Here is a 10,553-nt window from a genome sequence, read left to right as displayed (position 1 = left end):
AATAAGTAAATTTTGCATTTCCTTGTGTAGCTTATCGTTTTTTAGGTGAAAATTAAAGCTTCATTCAAAAAAAGATATTTCTGAGTCATTGCTCTAAAACGCAAATCCTTGGATCTAAAAAAAGATCTGCTCATTATTTTTCCCAAAACACTTTATTGAGGAATAATTGGTGTGAAATAAACAGTATGCATTCAAAGTGCACAATTCTGTGAGTTTTGGCTTAAATGAAAACACCACCACATCAAGATACAGAACATTTCCTTCATTTCTCAAAGATTTATTATGCCTCTTTCCAGTCCATGCTCACCTCCAAATCCATTTTCAGATAACCAATGATCTGAATGATATATATTGGAATCATACATTATGTGCTCTTTTCTGTCAGACTTCTTTCACTGAGTAAAATGATTCCGAGATTTATTTATTTTGTCACGTATAAGTAACTCATTCTTTTTATTGCTGAGTAGTATTCCATTTTTCCATTGTACACATATACCAAATTTTGTTTATGCACTCTTAAATAAATGGGCAATTGATATGTGTTCAGTTTTTAGATATTGTAAATAAAGCTGGTATGAATGTTCATATGTATTTGCCTAGACTTGTTTTCCTTTATCTTTGGTAATGTTGAAGATTGAGATGCTTAGTTCTTATAATAAATATATGTTTGACTAGAGTTGGCAAAAAACTCTGTTCTTTTAAGCAGTTGCACTGCTAGCATCAGAAGAAAGGAAGAAGATGATCTTTATGGTCAAGCAGGCATTCCCATCTTTAGGAGCTCTGGTTAATGTGTAATGCAGGTGCACACTGCACATTAGGGAGGGAGGGAGGAGGCCAAATAGTTACAGAGAGAGAATTTTATGTTTAATTTTTCTTGTCCTGCCTTTAAATATAAATTTTATTTAATCACCTGGAAGACAGGGCAGAAAAAAAATCATCCAAAGAAGCAGCAAATACAAACAAACAAAAACCATAAAAAAGAATTTTAAAAAGTGGAGAAAGCTTAAGGGACATATGGAACAACATCAAGCAGAATACCATACACATTCTAGGGGTCCCAGAAGGAAAAGAATGAGAGAAAGGGGAATAAAACTATTTGAAGAAATAATGGCTGAAAATTTCCCTAACCTGGAGAAAAAACCAGACATCCAGGTGCAGGAAGCACAGAGTGCCGGGAAAGATAAATGCAAAGAGATCCACACCAAACACATTAAAATTAAAATGTCAAAAACTAAAGATAAAGAGGGAATCTTAAAAGTAGCAAGCAAAAAGCAACTTGTTACATACAAGGGTGCCCCCATAAGATGATCAACTGATTTCTTCAGCAGAAACTTTTCAGGACAGAAGAGAATGGCATGACATACACAGAGGGCTGAGAGGAAAAAAATTCCAACCAAGAATAATCTACCTGGTAAGGTTATCATACAGAATTAAAGGAGAGATTAAGGGTTTTCCAGACCAGCAAAAGTTAAAGGAATTCATCACTACTAAACTGGACCTACAAGAAGTGTTAAAGTGACTCTTTTAGCTTAATTTCCAAAATATACAAACAGCTCTTACAACTCAATAACAGCAACAACCACAAAAACCCAATCAAAGAATGGGCAGACAACGTAAACAGACATATCTCCAAAGAAGACATACAGATGGCCAATAGGCACATGAAAAGATGCTCATCACTGCTAATTATTAGAGAAATGCAAATCAAAACTACAATGAGGCGCCACTTCACACCAGTCAGAATGGCCATCATTAAAAAGTCTACAAATAACAAACGCTGGAAAGGGTATGGAAGAAAGAGAACCCTCCTACACTGCTGATGGGAATGTACATTGGTGCAGCCACTGTGGTAAACAGTATGGAGGTTCATCAAAAAACTAACATAGAGTTGCCATGTGATCCAGTAATCCCACTCCTGGGCATATATCCGGAGAAAACTCTAATTCAAAAAGATACATCTGCCCCTATGTTCACTGCAGCACTATTTGCAATAAGCAAGACATGGAAACAACCTAAGCGTCCATCGACAGACAAATGGAAAGAAGATGTGGTACATATATACAATGGAATATTACTCAGCATAAAAAAATGAAATGATGTCGTTTGCAGCAACATGGATGGGTCTAGAGATTATTATACTAAGTGAAGTCAGAAAGAGAAAGACAAATACCTTATGATATCACTTATGTGTGGAATCTAAAATGTAACTCAAATGAACTTATCTATGAAACAGAAACAGACTCACAGACTTAGAGGACAGACTTGTGGTTGCCAAGGCGGAGGGAGTGGGAAGGAGGCATGGATGGGGAGTTTGGGATTAGCAGATGCAAACTGTTATACATAGAATAGATAAACAACAAGGTCCTACTTTGAAACACAAGGATCTGGCCTTCCTTGGTGGTGCAGTGGTTAAGAACCCGCCTGCCAGTTCAGGGGACACGGGTTTGATCCCTGGTCCGGGAAGATCCCACATGCCGTGGAGCAACTAAGCCCGTGTGCCACAACTACTGAGCCTGCACTCTAGAGCCTGTGAGCTACAACTACTGAGCCCGTCTGCCACAACTACTGAAGCCTGTGCGCCTACAGCCCATGTTCCGCAACATAGAGAAGCCACCACAATGAGAAGCCCGCGCACCATAAGAAAGAGTAGCCCCCACTTACCACAACTAGAAAAAGCCTGCGTGCGACAATGAAGACCCAACACAGCCAAAAATAAATAATAAATTAATTAATTAAAAAAAAAAGAAAAACTCAAGGATCTATATTTAATATTCTATAATATATCATAATGGAAAAGAATATGAAAAAGAATAAAAAATAAATAAAGGGACTCCTTTAAACTGAAAAGAAAAAGTACTATTTAGTAAAAAGGAGACATTTGAAAGTAAAAATCTCACTGGTAAAGGCAAATATATAGTAAAAGTAGTGGTTTAACCACTTGTGAAGCTACTATGAAGATTAAAAGACAAACATAGTAAAATGAACAATAACTACAATAATTAGTTGAGGTATATGCAAAATAAAAAGATGTAAAATACAACATCAAAAACATAACACGTGAGGTGGATTAAAATTTATTTAGAATGCATTCAAGCTTCAGTTGCTATCAACTTAAAACAGCAACCTTTGCTTTATCTTTATATATATAATATATATATATTATATTTTATATAATGCTTACTGAATAAGCTGTTAAATATTTTGATCATCACCCCTTTTGGTAACTACTAAAACAATTGAATCATAAGTCAAAATTCTTTTCATTAAAAAAACACTTTGTCATATGGCAACTCCTGTCAGTTCTTGCAAACCTTGAAAGAGGGAACAATTTCAATGTTATAAGATCTTTTTTTCAGAATAAAAAAAGGAGAAAAAAATTCCCTGTCTTTTAATGATGTTAAGACAAGCTGGAGTCCAAAATGTGCCATGATTAGTATGAGGAAACCAAATAATACTTTGTCTTGATGATGAACATATACACAATAATTCTAAATAAAATTCAATAAAACCCTTTGAAAATGTATCTCAGGACAAATTCAGATATAATTGGCAAATATTTTCTATTTTCTTTTTTTTTCTTTTCCTTACACGTTTACATTTTCAACGACCCAAAATTTTTTCAATATAAGAGGTAAACATCCTTATTACAGATCATTTGGATAATGTATACAGACATAGATAAACTGAAAGGAGGAAAACCTTATATCTAGTCCTACCACCCAGAAACAACTGTTTAGTTTCTATTTTGATATATTTCATTTGTCTTTTTGTGTGATGCCCAGATATTTATAGATTTTTTTTTCACACACACACACTGTATTTTATTTTTACAAGAGATAAACTGACACCAAGCATTGTAAATGAATGACCACAACAAAAGCAACAATGATTGCAATTACCAAACACGAAACACACTCATACTGTCATAATATTGACATTCAGTCCAGTAATCCTCCACTGTAACAGCTCCTTTACTTTGCAGTGATAATTGATTTTTATATTTTTTGCCTCTGAGTCCTTGTGGGATTTTTTTTTTATGCAAACAGAAAGTCACAAAAATTATAATCATCCTCATCAGTTCACTCAGTCCCATGTAATTAATTTTTTTTTTCATCTTGATCTTTTGTTAGCAGTTTTATGAATTCATCAGTTTTCCATTAGAGTTCTGAAAATGCTTATTCATTCAGTTCAGCATATAGTCAGTTACCAGAAACCTGTACTTGTCAGAGTCTTTTCCATGAATTCCTTGAAGATGAAACCCTTTTATAGGAACATTTTTGCAAAAGCATCAGAGTACACCCAGAACTGTCTGTAAATGACAAAAGACTTAAAAATAACCACGGTTAAAGATTTAATGAAAATTCATAATAATGCAGTTGACAAGGAAATTTAGTTATTTCTGAGATATACATTCTGTGCATCCCTTTTTTGAAACAAGGATGAGATCTTACAGGACTCATTTTGGTGAGGGCAAGAACTGAAGGAGGGGAGGAAAAACAGGACTGACAATGCCAGAGGCAACTTTATCTCGGGAGACAGGGAGGTGTTGGGGGCTTTGCACATTGCTAGTTATTTCCAGCCAACCTCCCCCCCTCAGGACTATGTGATGGGGATGGAAACCAAGTAACTAGGAAGTAATTGGAATTAACCATTTTGGAAGTTCCATTCTATCACAGTACCTAGAATCTTTGCCTTAGATTTAGTCAGAGTTGACAGTAGCCACCAGATGGCGGCAAACTGCAGCTGCATGAAACGTTTGCTTCTGTAGCAAGAACCCTCCAGGAATCCTGAGCGGTTCTGCACGTCCTTGCCTGGATCGTATCATTGACTTCACAATAATTAGGTACTTACTTTTAGGGAAAAAAATATTTTGGAACTCCTTCTATCATATTAAAGTAGAATTTAAAGCATTAGGAAATTGATTCAGCAGTATATAAAGAGCATAAAATATTATGACGAAGTTGATTATATCCCAGGAATGCAAAGTCGGTTTCATATTAGAAAATCAACTAATGTAGTTCACCACACTCATAGAAAACAGGGGGAAAAATCATTGTATCAACTCAAAAAAGGCATAAAACACACTTGATAATGTAGAGGAGGCAAAATTTTACCTCTGTCTCCTAGGGTTTTGCCTGTGCCTGATAATTAAATTGATATGAGATAGATTAATAGGAGAAAAGCATACAAATTTATTTAATATGTCTAACGTGACACAGGAGCACTTATAAAGGCATGAAGACCCAAAGAAGGGGCAAATCCTAAATGCTTTATACTAAGTTGAACAAATAGAGTCAATTGTGGAAAAGTAACTAAACTAAGTGGGGAGGCTAAAACAAGTTAAGAATTATTTTAACAAGGTCTGTGTTGTACAGAATTCTCTCAGTCTCAATTCTCCATCCTTGATGATAAGAATGTCATGAGGGTTTTATCTCCTGCTTCCAGGAAGAAAAAGAGGAGACTCAGAGACCCTCTTGCACCTGCTCATTTTGTTAAAGTACCTTTAGGTCAAAATAATCCTTATGACAACGTGGCATGTTTGGGGTTGGCATATTCTGTCACCTTCAGTAAAATCAGGGAAATGTGAAGTAAGTATACAATGAGATATCATGACCCATGATTGTGTAAAAAAATTTTTAATGTGATTGCTACCAGCTCTTGACAAAGATGAGAATCAATGTGGCATTTTATATGCTGATGATGGGAATATAATTTGCCAAAACCTGTTTGGAGATGACTTGTTATCTTCTAAAGTTGAGAAATACCCTATGATTCAATCATATTTGTAGATATGATTGTGTATTCAGTCATATCTACAAATAGTTTTATCAAATGCTTACCATATTTTTAACAAAATATTTCTTCTTGCATTCATATTTTGATTTATGGTAATTGTCCTTTCTGATATGCATATGTTTGAATCTCCATTGATGAGATTTAAAAAGTCACAGCTATAAAAAGCTATATAAATTTTTTTAAATTAATGTTTTAATAATATATACTGGATAAGATTTTTAAAATAAGTCTAGTGCCGTATCGATATTAAATAAAGTAGAATTCTGGCTAATGCAATGATAAATATGACAAAAAATGAATCTATATTAATAAAATATGTAACTAAATGGCATATATTATATAATACAATAAAGCAAAAATTATTGCAGTGGTTGGTGGGAATGTAAATTGATACAGCCACTATGGAGAACAGTATGGAGGTTCCTTAAAAAATTACAAATGGAACTACCATACAACCCAGCAATCCCACTACTGGGCATATACCCTGAGAAAACCATAGGTCAAAAAGAGTCATGTACCAAAATGTTCATTGCAGCTCTATTTACAATAGCCAGGACATGGAAGCAACCTAAATGTCCATCGACAGATGAATGGATAAAGAAGATGTGGCACATATATACAATGGAATATTACTCAGCCATAAAAAGAAATGAAATGGAGGTATTTGTAATGAGGTGGATGGAGTTAGAGTCTGTCATACAGAGTGAAGTAAGTCAGAAAGAGAAAAACAAATACAGTATGCTAACACATATATACGGAATCTAAGGAAAAAAAAAAAAAAAAAGGCCATGAAGAACCTAGTGGCAAGATGGGAATAAAGACACAGACCTACTAGAGAATGGACTTGAGAATATGGGGAGAGGGTGGGGTGAGATGTGACAGGGTAAGAGAGTGTCATGGACATATATACACTACCAAATGTAAAATAGATAACTAGTGGGAAGCAGCCGCATAGCACAGGGAGATCAGCTCAGTGCTTTGTGACCACCTAGAGGGGTGGGATGGGGAGGGTGGGAGGGAGGGAGATGCAAGAGGGAGGAGAAATGGGAACATATTGTATATGTATAACTGGTTCACTTTGTTATAAAGCAGAAGCTAACACACCATTGTAAGGCAATTATACTTCAATAAAGATGTTCAAAAAAAAAAAACAAAAAAAAAAACAAAAACAACAACAACAACAAAAATTATTGCAATGGACAGAATGACCAAAATAACCCAAGCAATACTTTAACACATTCAGTTTATGATATATCAAGAAAGTAAATGTTAATGAGATGTGAATAAAATTATTAATACATTTTAGTTAACAAATACCTTTACAACATGAGAACCTATAGAGGACAAAACTCTCTGATGGACTGAATGTCAATATTATGACATAGTATGAGTGTGTTTCGTGTTTGGTAATTGCAGTCATTGTTGCTTTTGTTGTGGTCATCCATTTACAATGCTTGGTGTCAGTTTATTTATCTCTTGTGAAAATAAAGCACAGTGTGTGTGTGAAAAAACAAAACAAAACAAAAAAACAAAAAAACCCCAAAAAACTGTCTCTGAGCCACTGCCACATAATCTTTACCTCTATGGGCTTTGGAGTCAGAAAGATCAGGGTCCAGCCCTGGCCTTGGTAGTTACTGGCAATGTGACATCAAGCATATTACTTAACTCTTCTAAGACACAATTTCTATACTCATAAGACATATTAATATAAATTATACATTTAATATCTATAATGTTGCCTTCACCATAAGTCTGACTTGAGGAGTAAAGAAATACATGTGTACTTTATACAGTACCTAACATATATAGAAAGTATTTTTCATTAATATCAACTCTGAGAAAGTGCTGATGGAAAGTTTTCAAAACTTGACTCTTTTTCTAGGCAGGCCTCAAATCCATATTTAATTTAAAAATTCTAAGTATTGAATGAAAGTTTAGCAAGTTGAGCTCATATAAAATAAATACACAGTAATTTTTAAAGTTCTTAGTGGTCGAATTATCCATTAGGAAACAAAAGCTAATGAAGATTTTTGTCACAATAGCAACTAATACATGAAATGTATAATAATATGTTTACGGAAAAACTTGTGGCTCTCAAATATAGAAACTCTACAGCATCGCTAAGTCTTTTTTTTTTTTTTCATCGCTAAGTCTTGTAAAAAAGGTGATGCCACAAATCAACAAAACAAAAAGAAACATGAAGATACAGAGAACAGATAGTGGTTACCAGAGGGGAACAGGTTGGGGGAGGAGGGTGTAGGATGAAATGAGTAAAGAGTGTCAACTGTATGATGATGGATGGAAACTGAATTTTTGGTGTGAGCATGCTGTAGTGTACAGAAGTAGAAATATAATGCTGTACAAGTGAAACTTATATAATAATATGTCACAAACCAATGTTGCCTCAATAAAAAACAAATTTAAAAATAGATGATGATAATGGTAATAATAATAGTTGAAGCTACTATTAATTGAAAACTGTCTTGTGCCAGAAGCTTGATTTATAGTATTTTATGTAATCCTTACATTGGCTGAATGAAGTAAGGAAACTGATAGTGTTCATTCAACCTTAATGCCATTCAAAAATTTCTCAAAATCTGTGCTTGGTGGCAGTACAGGACCCTAAAGCTAGCCTCTCTGATAATCAGAAGCAATACTCTTACCCTGTTCTTACAAATGAGGGTTGTAAACAAATCAGTGATTTACTAAATGCGAGTCTGCTAAAATGCAAAGAAGAATTATTTTTAATGCAAAAGAATTCTGAAGTTCACTGAAATAATAAGTAATATTAGCTGAGAAATTTTTTAAAAAGATGTAGCCCTATCAGGCATTAAATCCTATTGTGCAATAAGGATGCTATACCAGCACAAAGAGTCAAGCAAATCAATGGAAGAAAACAAAAAATTTGAAATGCATCTAGTATATATAAAATGTACTATATGATCACAACAATAAATTTCATAAACTAAAATAGATTATTATTTATTAGAAATTTTGATGTAATTTGGGCCCTATTCACTAATATTTTACTAGAAGACCAGTAATTTCTTGATCCTGCCTGGCTGTGCATCCTATCATGAATTATCTGTAGGATTTATTTGCCAGAAGTAACAGTAGCAAATTGGAAGCAAGTATAACTTTTTTTTTAGTTGGTGGGAACTGAGTGTCAAATTGAACTAAAGCATTTGGGGAAGCCATGAGGTCTTGGAAGTAATTCTTATTCTGCCTAAATTCAATTATTAATACTAGTTAAGGCAAAGAGAAAAAAAACCTTGCCACTATGAAATTGAATACAACCCATGTGTGAGAGGAAGAGAAATGAAAGAACTAACCTTTCTGGTCTGACATGACGTGGGTAAGTGTCAGAACAGTGACAAACCATGTGTATAAAATTTTAAAACAAGTGGTTCACTCCCATTAATACATTTGGCTTGATTAGATTCCTGGATTCTTATTTAGTAGTCACATATCTTTAAAGAAATGAAATAAAAGAAGAGAAAGGAGGGCAAAAACTTTCATTTCCTCTCTCTCTCTCTCTCTCTCTCTCTATATATATATATATTTTTATAATGCAGGTTCAGGCTAGCTTGCTAGTGTGACTCACTTCACCAAGGTATGATCATGCTGGATAAGCTTTTTTTTTTTTTTTTTTTTATAAATTTATTTATTTATTTTTGGCTGTGTTGGGTTTTCGTTTCTGTGCACGGGCTTTCTCTAGTTGTGGCGAGCGGGGGCTACTCTTCATCGCGGTGTGCGGGCTTCTCATTGTCGTGGCTTCTCTTGTTGCAGAGCACAGGCTCTAGATGCGCAGGCTCAGTAGTTGTGCCTCACGGGCTTAGTTGCTCCACGGCATGTGGGATCTTCCCAGACCAGGGCTCGAACCTGTGTCCCCTGCATTGGCAGGCAGATTTTTAACCACTGCGCCACCAGGGAAGCCCCTCTCTATATTTTTTAAATGTTAGAAAAATTGGCTACTTGGTAGAAAAAAAATTTGAGGTAAAGACCTCAGTCCACATCATATAGAAAAAGCATTTTATATTAACCAATATTTTAAAATAATATATAAAAGTTAACATTAGAAAGTATTTGATTTTCAGTGCAAAATATACATAATAATTTGAAAGAGAAAAGACCAATAAATAGAATTGTATGCAAATGTTGTACTGCTGTACACCAAAAAAAAAAAAAATTGATTAAAATGTTGAAATAGAAATACAGAATATTATTTACACACATAATAAAAGGAGAATGCTCAAATTTGTTATAGTTCCCAGACTGGTTCCGTATCGATACCTCCATTAAGAAATGGTTGTTTCTAGGTTGTGAGATTACACTTTTAAAATATGCACATGCTTTGGAAGATATATTTGGGTAATTAGAATTGTGGAGCCATACTGGTGTAGAGTTTTGACTCCACCAAGTTGCTTAGTCTCAATTTCCTCATTTGAAAATGGTGATTAAAAATGATATATGGCATATAGGACCTATTTTTTATGTATCAGCTTTTATTATTATAAAATATATCATTTTATATTAAGAAGAAAATGATGAAATAAAAATTGGTAGAACGTTATTGACACATTTTCCATGTGAAGAATTGCTCCTCAAATACTATATTATGGGCCTCCGTTTTATAGGAGTAGCAACTCTGTGGATGATACTCCTCAGAATAAAACCTGGATCTTTGGAAAAGGATAGACCTTTTATCAAAAGTGTTCTATGTAACCAACCATTACTATTCAATTTTGCCACTTACA

General features: G+C 34.2%; 1 protein-coding gene across 8 annotated transcripts in view; it reads left to right on the top strand.

Moving 5' to 3' along the window:
- The window catches only part of LOC309609491 (coiled-coil domain-containing protein 85C-like), a 93,785-nt gene that overhangs the window by 11,759 nt on the left and 71,473 nt on the right, over positions 1-10,553 (top strand). The window lies entirely within an intron of this gene.

This window comes from Balaenoptera borealis, assembly GCF_965194805.1.
Source record: "Balaenoptera borealis genome assembly, chromosome: 13".
Taxonomy (NCBI): domain Eukaryota; kingdom Metazoa; phylum Chordata; class Mammalia; order Artiodactyla; family Balaenopteridae; genus Balaenoptera; species Balaenoptera borealis.
This window is presented reverse-complemented; position numbering and strand designations above follow the sequence as displayed.